Source organism: Lolium rigidum, chromosome 5 (genome assembly GCF_022539505.1).
Source record: "Lolium rigidum isolate FL_2022 chromosome 5, APGP_CSIRO_Lrig_0.1, whole genome shotgun sequence".
NCBI lineage: Eukaryota > Viridiplantae > Streptophyta > Magnoliopsida > Poales > Poaceae > Lolium > Lolium rigidum.
Window position 1 is genome coordinate 104153912 of NC_061512.1, and position 10934 is coordinate 104164845.

At 46.0% G+C, this 10934-nt stretch overlaps 1 long non-coding RNA gene across 2 annotated transcripts; it reads right to left on the reverse strand.

Moving 5' to 3' along the window:
• Positions 1–8544: 8544 nt before the first annotated feature.
• LOC124658300 lies at positions 8545–10051 on the reverse strand. 2 transcript variants are annotated; one of them, XR_006989116.1, is made up of 4 exons: positions 10004–10051; positions 9651–9777; positions 8805–8898; positions 8545–8707 (listed from the first exon to the last, which is right to left on the reverse strand). It is a non-coding gene; the product is annotated as an uncharacterized LOC124658300 (long non-coding RNA). The 2 variants fall into 2 exon arrangements; XR_006989115.1 differs by having other exon boundaries at positions 9713–9777; positions 10004–10047.
• Positions 10052–10934: the final 883 nt, after the last annotated feature.

The window sequence follows — 10934 nt, forward strand, 5'->3', positions numbered from 1 at the left end:
ACGGGCGGCGGAGGTGAGGCGAGCACCGTCAGCGAGGGCCTGAGCGCGGCGTGAGACACCAAGCCTTCAGTACGTCTTCCAACACAAAGACGACAACTCGCCTGGACATTCCAGGTCGCTTGGACGGCGACGCAAGCAACATCGGCGACTGGGCGTGACCGCGACCTTTCCCCGATCCATCCATCCCATTGAAGTGCCTGCGAGCTCCTTCCCTGGATCGCGTGATTTGTGCGACTCGTGAATTTTTGCGCCGGCCAGGCGACCAGAGGGCATGCCACAACATCGGCGAGGGCCTGAGCGCAACTATCCACTCAACTCTTCCAACACAACGACAACGACGACTCTCTAGGATGCACTGTTCATTTTGGACAAGCGTTGTTGGGGCCCTACGCACCTGCCCTGCCTACCTCCATGCCCGTCGACTCTAAGAGGCCAAACCACCTGGGAGCACGGCTAAGGATGAACTCTGACTCCAGGCTCCGGCGAGTCGGCGCAGTACCAAAAGAGCGGCTAGCTAGAGCTGTCTTCATCGACCGATCAACGATCAAGGAACCAGAGAGCAGCCGGGGAGCTCTGTTAGTTAATCTTTGAAAACTTGGATTTATTTAATCTCATATGGAAAATCTCAGGCTTTTCAATGATTTTCAAGGTATGCGACATGCGATGCGCACCGAGCATTTTCAAGCTATGCGACATGCGATGCTACACATACCTACTAGCTGCCAAGCAAGCGGATGGACGCAGCAGCCTCTCGCTAGCTAGCTCACGCGATTCTACTCGATTGCGAGATTAGTTACTAGTAGCTCACTTTTTTGCATCGCAATAATTTTCTCTCACCGTCTCTGTTTTCCTAGAGCCGAAACAGAGCTAGCACATGTTTTATTCAGCTTTGGCTCGATTTCCTCTTCTTTTTCTAAAAATACAATTCAATAAACTCGCACAAAATTTCTTCTTCACGAAAACAGTGTACTATACTTGTTGATCCAGGAAATGAAAAAAACTTCACCATGACTTGTGCCTGTTTTCTCAACATACATCTACCGTACGAGCTAGCTTGATGGATGGATCCATCCTCTATCTTGAAAGATTGGGATGCCAGGCGCCAAATAAGGACGGATTGATGGCTCGGAACAGCTGCCATGCACCAAAAAAGCATCAATGGGTTCGATGAGTAATCTATTCATACTAGCCAGTTGCCCGTGCTTCGCTACGGAACCATAAGTTGAATCGACTTTTAAAAAAAGATCCGAAATTTGTGACTGAAATATACATGCTCTATTAAAGATGTGGTAGAATGGATGTTATTTGTATAGAGACAACCTACCTAAATATATTTATGATGATAATAAGCTGATCAATTGATGATAGATTGTTGCTTTGCTCTATTCTGCAACTTGCGCTCGTATGAGTTAATCTTTAAAAAATAGAGGAAGTAGGTGATCACTTTCTCTATCTCCCTTCATTTTCCGTACCCATGGAAACACTGGAGGAGGTGGCGGAGTGAGCTAGAAATCTTGGGTTGATGATCTAATATGTGCACTATTTGATTCGCTTATCGGCAGCACTCGATCCCCAGATGGTTGATCGCGTGTGCAAGGCAGCACGTAGGATGTTTGTAAAAATTTGCACTTCGTACTACTACCTTTTTATGAAACATGACATGTACGGGCCTTATGTGGTGCGTCCGAGACAAAAGAAAGACTTGCGGCAGGAGCACACATTCACAGGAGTGAGAGAGATAATATACTTCGAAATACCCCCGCTAACGCGGACCCCTACTTGTCGCGTGTTATAATGACGACTGGCGTCTTTTTCTGTTCCATGCGAAGAGCCATGGTTGTGCTCATGTCGAGCTCGAAGCGAGACAGTCGACTGCCGCTGCTCGTAGACACGATAGCTACATCTCAAGTGGCGTTGGTGGCCATGATGTCAGCGAGCAGCAGAATGAAGCACCCTCTATCCGCACTATGGCCATGTTGGCTGAGTTGGCCGCGTTCACGCAGTTGCCACCGGCGACTGGCCGTCGGAGGTTTCGCCTCTCCTTGTTTCAGGTTCTTCCTCGATCGCACGTGTATGTATAGGACTATAGGCAAGCAGGGGCGCGGTAGCTAAGAAACGTGTCCGCTACAAAATCCTAAACACAGTTAAGGAAGGTTCGATTTGATTCGATCCGTAAGAAGACTGATCTGATCGTACGAAGAGATGGAACGCGTGTTTCTTGTGTATGAGTAGGACGATCCGCTCTGGTCCCAATTAATTTGGATGTTTCTTTTTCTTTCTTTATGGGCTGTATGACTGGCCCGTCAAAATCTTTCGGTACTATGATGGAAGCTGGAAGGATCTTTTTAATCGCTTGTTATTTGGGCTGGTTTTATCCTGGGCTTGTGTGCTCTTTGTTGGACCAAGTCTCGTACGGTGATCGATAACCACACTATTGATCGATCCGGCCATACGGTGATCAATATCTACGCGATCGATCGATCCCATATTGTACTAGTCGTGGCTAGTTAGTTCGGAACAGGCAACACAACCAACTACTTTTTTTTTTGCGGGAGAAGGATAAGCATTACATTGGAAACAAAGCAGAAAAGACCCCAACAAACACAAAATTACAGATCCGTCCTTCTGCACGTTGACCGCGTCCACGACCCGTCGTTGCCGTCGGTGGCGCGCCGTCGCCGCTGCCTCCCTCGAAGCCTTGGATCGGAGGCAGTCCCCAGGCGAGCGGGAAGTCGCCGAGCGCCGGTCCCGGAAGACCTACACCGTCGAGCGCCGCCGCGGACGAACCGATACGCCGCATCTCCTTCTTCTTGATCTCGATTTGGAGGCTCCGCCGCCCTCAGAGCCGACCATGGGGAAGACGCCCACAACACCTCCGCGGAGATGCGAGGGCATCGGTGGCGGTGGATCGAAGACGACGCTCCGCAGAACGCCGACGCCGGAGAGGAGATCCACCGCCCGCAAACTTCAGCCGCCACGCCTCCACCTTCAGAGCGCCGACGACCTGCAACCAAAGAGCGCCTACACTATATACATGACACGAGACGGGGATCCCCCGGCCTCCCGCCGCCAAGGCGGCCGACGGAGACCGAGGGATCCAACGAATCACGCCGGCGAGGTGGAGTTCTTCGGTGGGATCCAGAAATCGCCTCCGTAGTACTGTAGACGGGGAGGGGAACGTCCAAGGTCGTCTTAAGTTAGAGACAAACAACTACTTGATCGATCGGTCCAGACAGACGGCAGCTGCTTTCCTGGATCGCATGCATGTTAAAATACTGGTAACTCTCTACACAAACATGAGGTACCTATTAGTGTAAGCTCTGACTTCTTATTTCGCTATAATTTTCTTCAGTGTGTCAGAATTATGATCAACTAAAGGGAAAAAACAAATAATAACCAGCTACGTGAATAAAATGCCAGGGAGCGCTTAAATTTTGGCATGACCATGCCTTGTATTTGTACATCCAAACCTGCAAAGCAAATAACATACTTTGATTCAAGGTAATAAGTAGCCAATGCGACATACAAAATCGATCACAACTCTAATCAATGGGAGAACTACCCGGCAATCAGCATCAAACCATAGCTGATGCGCGGACCCAGACTTGGACTGTCATGGTACCACGATCAAGCTGGCGGATGCAAAGCATGCCATCCATCTGACCCAAACGTACTGCATAGCCTGATACGGAAGGTCGCATACGCCTGAATGTTTCATGCACCGTGTCAAAAACTACTACTCCGAATTGTTCCTTGCATCCAGTGTCCCAGTAGCAGCAGTACCAGTGGAGGCAGTCATGTAACATGACAGGCGGATTATCATGATCAAGCCGGGCGTCGATCATGAATTTCTTCACGGACGGTGAGGGTGAGGGTGAGGGTGAGGGTGAGGGCACTGCAGATCCGATGCACCACTGGCGCCAGATGGCGCGTGACCCGATCGACCTGCCTGCTCCCCACTGAGCTAGCTCAACGGAGGGATTCTCGGAAACGATCCAACTAGCTCAATGGTCAACTTGGGTGGAGCCAGCTAGCTGGCCGGCGTGCACATGCATGAACCGACCCATCCATCGATCAGCTAGCATAGTCAATTACGTAATTTGCTTCTCCTTCTTTCCTTTTTTCTCTCTACTAGATCCATCGGTGGATCATGCCCAGGCAAGGAAAACTTCTTCTTTCTGCGTGTGCGAGCCTAGGGTCGGTCCGTCGCATGAAAGCTGACATGATCCAAGCAGGAATAGGAAGGAACCAGCGAAGCCTCGATTATCTCCAACCTCACCTCGTCATCAGCACATCACATCGGAGAGAGAACCGTAAATACTATACTAACTACTACTCCCAACCTCATCGTCTCCTTCTTCCCGCGCGCCCTGCCTCCCTCGAAATTTCAATCCTCTAGCTCTAACCTGTCCTCCACTGCCTATAAGTACAAGACCATGGCCACCATGCCGCGCGTCGGCTATCGCGTGACTTGTGACTTTGGACTTTGGCGCCGGCGACCAGACCAGAGGAGAGGTCGGCCTCTCTCTATCGGCTGGGATGCGTGGGCGGCGGAGGTTGAGGCGAGCACCGTCGGCAAGGGCCTGAGCGCGACGTGAGACACCCGGCCTTTAGTATGTCTTCCAACACAAGGACGGCAACTCGCCTGGACATTCCGGGTCGCTCGGGCGGCGCACCGAGGCGGCGCAAGCACCATCGGCGACTGGACGTGAGCGCGGCCTCCTTCCCCCATCCATCCATCCATCCCATTGACGTGACTGCGAGCTCCTTCCCCGTCGACCAGACCAGACCAGAGGAGAGTCCACTCTCTATTGGCTAGGATGCACGGGCGGCGGAGGTTGAGGCGAGCACCGTCCGCGAGGGCCTGAGCGCGACGTGAGACGCCTGGCCTTCAGTACGTCTTCCAACACAACGACGAGTCGATGACAACTCGCCTAGACATTCCGGGTCGCTTGGGCGGCGCAAGCACCATCAGCGACTGGACGTGAGGGCAGCCTCCTTCCCCGATCCATGCATCCATCCCATTGACGTGACTGCGAGCTCGTTCCCTGGGTTGGGTGACTAGTGTGACGTGAGCTTTTGCGCCGGCGAGGCGACGAGAGGGTAGCATGCCACTCCGATTCACTTCGGCGGCCGTGGTGAGGCAAGAAACGTCGCCGAGGGCCTCAGCGCGACATAAGACATCATTTTGGCCAGCCGCTGCGCGGGGCCTACACGCACCTGCCATGCCTACCTCCATGGCCGCGACTCTACGAGGCCAATTAAGGTCCTGCCAAACATGGGAGCACGGCTCAGTATGAACTCCGACTCCAGCCTCTGGCGAGTCGGTGCAGTACCAAAACCGGACCCGGGGATTCAATCACATTCTCCCTCCCTATCTAGTGCTGTCTTCATCGACCGATCAACGATCAATGAATCAGAGAACATCTAGCTGAATCGAGGGTAGGCAGTTAGTTAATCTTTAAAATCATGGCTTTATTTAATCTCATTGGGAAAATCTCAGGCTTTTTAGTGATTTCGCTAGGTACTGCCAGGGAGCTCGGGAGACATGCCTAGCTGCCGAGCAAGCGGATGGACGCTAGCTAGCTCACGCGATCCTACTCGAGTGCGAAATTAGTTACTAGTAGCTCACCTTTTTTGCATCCCAATATTTTTCTCTCCCCGTCACTGTTTTACTAGAGCTGAAACAGAGCTAACACATGGAGATGCTGCACATGTTTTCCTCAGCTTTGGCTCGGTTTCCTCTTCTTGTTTCTAAAAATACAATTCAATAAACTTGCACGAAATTTCTTCTTCATGAAAACAGTCTAGTATACTTGTTGATCCACGAAATGATAAAAATTTCACCATGACGTGTGCCTTTTTTTCTCAACATTTAGTATCAGTAATCTAGCATACATCTACCGTACGAGGTAGCATGATGGATTGGGATACCAGGCGCCGGAGGGCCAGGCGCAAGTCGTTCATTAATTATTTTGGTTTTCGTTTTCTCTAGATCGAAACACCCTATGCAAAACAAGGATAAACTGGTGGCTCGGAACAGCTGCCATGCATCAAATCGACCAAAAGCATCAATGGGTTTGATGAGTAATCTATTCCAAGACCGAAGTGTAAGTTGGGAACAAGCAACAAAAACAGATACTCGATCGATCGGTCCAGACAGACGGCAGCTGTTTTTCTTTCCTGGATCGCATGCACGTTAACATACTAGTAATTCCCTACACAAACAGCTACTCGACTGATCCATCAGTCACCTCTATTTGATCACCTCATGAAGTACCTATCAGGGTAAGTTCTGATTTCTTATTTCGCTACAATTTTCTTCAGCGTGTTAGAATTATAATCAATTAAAGGGGAAAAATAAAAAAAATGACCAGCTACATGAAGAAAATGACAGGGAGCCCTTAAATTTTGGCATGACCTTGCCTTATATTTGGACATTCAGACCTGCAAAGCAAGTAGCATACTTCGATTTACGGCAATAAGTAGCCCATGCGACATACAAAATCAATCACAACTCTAATCAACGGGAAAATTGCCCGGCAACCAGCATCAAAGCATAGCTGATGCACAGCAGCACACCTTTCCACAATCACATCAAGTAAGAGGGTTACATACAACACCGACATGATGCAATACAAGATTCTTCAAAATCTGAAACCTCGCTTGCGTTGCATTACAACCAGAGTAATAAATAAACAAGGCCGATGCACAGAGCAAGGCATGTATAAGATGGTTCCTTCCTCCCTTGCCTCTTCCAGCTTATACCCTGATGATGCATCACGCTGCAGGTTCCTTGCTGCCATCTAGCCCTCCTCCTGGATATATCCTTGAACAAAATCTTGATGGTCAGGTCCAGAGTAGCAACAATAAATTTGGACAGACAGTTTCAACAATAAGGTGGAGAATAAAGTAGGCAAAAAAAAATGTGCAACATGTAGGGTAAATTACAAATTCCACATGAGTCTAATCTTGCAACAAGCAACATGCCAACAAAAGGAGGTTGCTGCTAATTTAGAGTAGAAATTGACTATTCTACTTGTCCAGACCAAGAAATGAGATATTTATCCCTTATAAAGATCACCACATGGTTAACGAATAAGAAGCATCTAAAAAAAGGGAAAACATCTACGTGACAGATTTATTCTAACTTGGAAGCTACACCATAACATGAGAGCAAACAAAGACTTGCGAATTTTCAATCAAAATGCTATATCACTCATACTACGGCATATATGTGTTCCAATCAAGGCAACAACAAACATGATTAGAAAGGCGGCAAACTTCTAGAAACATTTGGAAGGAAATCTAGAGATAACATGAGACCAATGTGATATGCAAGACATACATGATTCAAATAATAAACTAAGGAGTTCCACCAAGATTAGTGCGGTACTTAAGGATATACTGCCATACCGGTTGTGCTAGTGAACAGAACTAGTAATGCTTTGCTCTATGGAGCATATTAATAATCAAGAGCACAACACAGTTCACTCAAGACCCGATGTGCCAGACTAGTAATGCGCAGCACTATGAATTTTCAAATAAATATGACCAGAGCTTTTGTACCCATCCCTGCTATGATGCAACAACTCCATCAGCCTAACCTGATGCATGACATGCCACTGAACTGCTGAAATATAACAAGCCAAATAACAACATGGATGCACGCAGAGCTTTTGTATCCATCCCTGCATTTGGCATATAACAAGCCGAGTGACCCAATTGCTAGATAGTTCAGTGATCACTCTCTTCTTACCATGTCCAGTAGCTACAACTAGATAACTAAGAACATCGAGTGAGCCAGCCAATCCTAAACAATTTCATAGCCACATAATGCAGTTTTCATCGGAGATTAGCACAAGATACTAAACCAAAGCAGTGTCAATACAAAATGTTAATCAGCACAAATGAAGTGATCAGGAACTAGTACAATTCTTATGTTGTTAAAAAAGGAATTAATAAAGCTACAAAACATTGATGTCAGGCAACAATTTCCAAGGTAGACATACAGAGTACATGTAGATGTCATTTCCAAGCTACGCGAAGGATATACAGCTAAGAGAAGGTATCAGAACGGAGACAAGAATAATGAGTAAGGAGCTATATTGTTCCATCCTTTCATAGGAGTTGATTCCTACTAACATAAGCATAATATATTTTATCAAGCACAATGATGTTTACTAGCTCGAGAATCATGAGATCCAATTGTTACTGTGTCAAATGGCCAAGGAAAAACAAGATAAGACATCATCTTCCAGCACAACATATAAGTTGCAGATTCTGAGTCATTTGGTGGACAGGTTCCTCATAGCAAAAAAGATTTCTAGCATCAGCCAGAATCAAGTATGGTCAAATCTATACTTTCTTTAGGTATCAAACAGCATGGCTTGATACAAAGTATCCCAGCAGTTTTTTATATGCATCTCAAACACTTAACATCTAAAGAGTATCCCAACAACCTTTTCTATGCATGCAGCACCACAAAACATAATAAAAAGCAAGATTGTCAGAAATAGCCTCACCTTTCTCTCGTGAGAACACACATGCCACCTTCATGCAACTTATTGCCTGGACATACGGCATCGGGTTGTTTGGGTTTCCAAAGGGGGTTTTCACCAATTTGCGCCCACTTGGGTGAGCGGCGACCGGGTTGAAGTACCTGAGCAGTATGATCTTCCAAAGGGTCCCAGCTCTCGATGACGAGCTGCAGATCAGATTTCTTCAATGTCATTAATGACCAGCTGCGCAAAATCAAACAATGACAATGCAACTGAGAAACAGTGTTGGCTGCCTGGTTATACCTTTGTTCAGTAGTAAGGGTTCATCGTGGAACTCCCCTGTGCAGGGCACGTCCTTGCTCCAGCCGTAGACAATGGCTGATGATAAGAACATTAGCTGCAGAGATCAAAATGTGAAGGTTAGCTTGCTGCCACAATATGAATGGCAAGAGGATTTCTTTTTAAGCCATAAAAGCTACTGTTTGACGGCAAATAAGCACTCAAGCAAGACCGTGTGGTAGGCCTAGTTGATCAGCATCAATTATTAAAGTTGGCAACAAAACAACACTAGCAAAATACTTGAGGAGTTCGCAACCAAGCAAGACAAAGTGTGGTTCCTTTCTATGCTCTACACACCAACTAACCAAATCCACCACCACAACCTTGATATGTTCTTCTACATCCAAATAAAGCATTACTGGCCAGCTCCGGGAAAAGAACTAGGCAGACCAAAGGTCTGATATATCTGCATAGCATGCATGTATAAATAGGTAAGCCTGAAAATGGCCACGACAAAAGCATACCGATATAACACTACGACAACAACATAAAGAAGAGCAACGAGTTGCCTCAACTACCAACACGATCAGAAAGAAGCGTGAATTGAACAATCCGGCAGGTTTCTTTATTGAATATCGCCTAGACCAACTAAAGTGCCAGTGAGCAGAGCAGCAGCAAGAAGTTCCTATTGGACTTTTTCAAGTGAGCAGTCGTTTCTTGGTGTTGTTCAGATGCATAGCCAAGCTAGAGCTATTAGTACGTACGAATCGGTGAACACCAACCCACGACCAAAGGAAAATAGCTACATAAATTGACACCCAACTAGACAAAGCTTTGATGCAACAAACAAAACAACTATCAAGTACTGACACATGAGAAACAAGAATCAAAGTCTGATTACTTGGTCACCATGCATCATCTCCACTACTTACTTGGTCAAACCGGCTGATCCGGTGGCCATGGCTACCTTCTAGCCACCTCTAACTCCACTTATCCCCTGAGATACAAAAAACCATAGAAAAAAGAAGTGGTCAGGAACTGGTCCAATTCTTAAATTCTTATTAAACGAATGAATTCTAATGGTCCAGGACGGCTCCAAAACACTCGAGTTCAAACCACATTCAATACAAGTCAGGTTTAAGCTTGACATTCATCAAGAACAAAGTATTTGCACTATCCGAAAACAAATGCACCAATCGACTCGAGCACAGCCAAGGAGGTACCTTTCGATGCCTAGTAGGCAAGGTCCTGAATGGTAGCATCTACGTCGCCGCTGCAGGAGACCTCGGGATCAGCTGCTGAATTGACTAACAAAAGGTATATTTCAGCATCAGCTATATACTTGCAAGTAGTGCAGTACAACTCATGAGAATATAAAATTAACCAACGAATTATTCTTAGATAAGGAGGCAAATCACATTTAACAAAGGAATCTGGGCAAGAATGGAAGAGTATCTACTATAGAGGGAAGAGAGAAGTAAATGGCATGAAAGCTGCACAGCAAAGGGTGCAGTACTGTTTCAATACTACGATGATATTAGATAATTATCAGTCCAGTCGCAAAGGAAAAACAGACAAGACAATAATGCCAGCTTGAGAACTACTCACACTTAGCTAGAGTGTATCTATTGTTCCAGAATCAAACCATACAAGAAAGTAAAATCAAACCTGCTGAATTATTAATGGCTAAACGGAGCGCTAGTACCCAATATAATGGGGCTTGTTTAATGGGACAAGTTGCACATATGGATCAAATGTACAACCAGTGACATACCACTAGAACAATCACAAAGATTTTGCACATGAAGATCAATGGTTACCTTAAATTATACGAATACATCCTATCATATCAGGAGTTCTATTTCCAAAATTACTTATATATGCAATTCTTGCACAAATCAAGAGTGTAAGCAATATTTTGGTAAGAACTAGGAAGTTAGTATGCTTTAACAGATTAATTATCATTGAAAGATTTTTTTCTCACACAATAGCAAGATAGAAGAATGTTCTTAGATTAAAAATAATAAGACACTAACCTATCCAGTAGCATTTTTCATAGAAATTATGCCAGCCTAGTAGTATATTCTTTGCTAAAGAAAGAATTAACTTGTGGATATCGACATACCAAAGAAAGTAAAGTTTCATTATAACTAA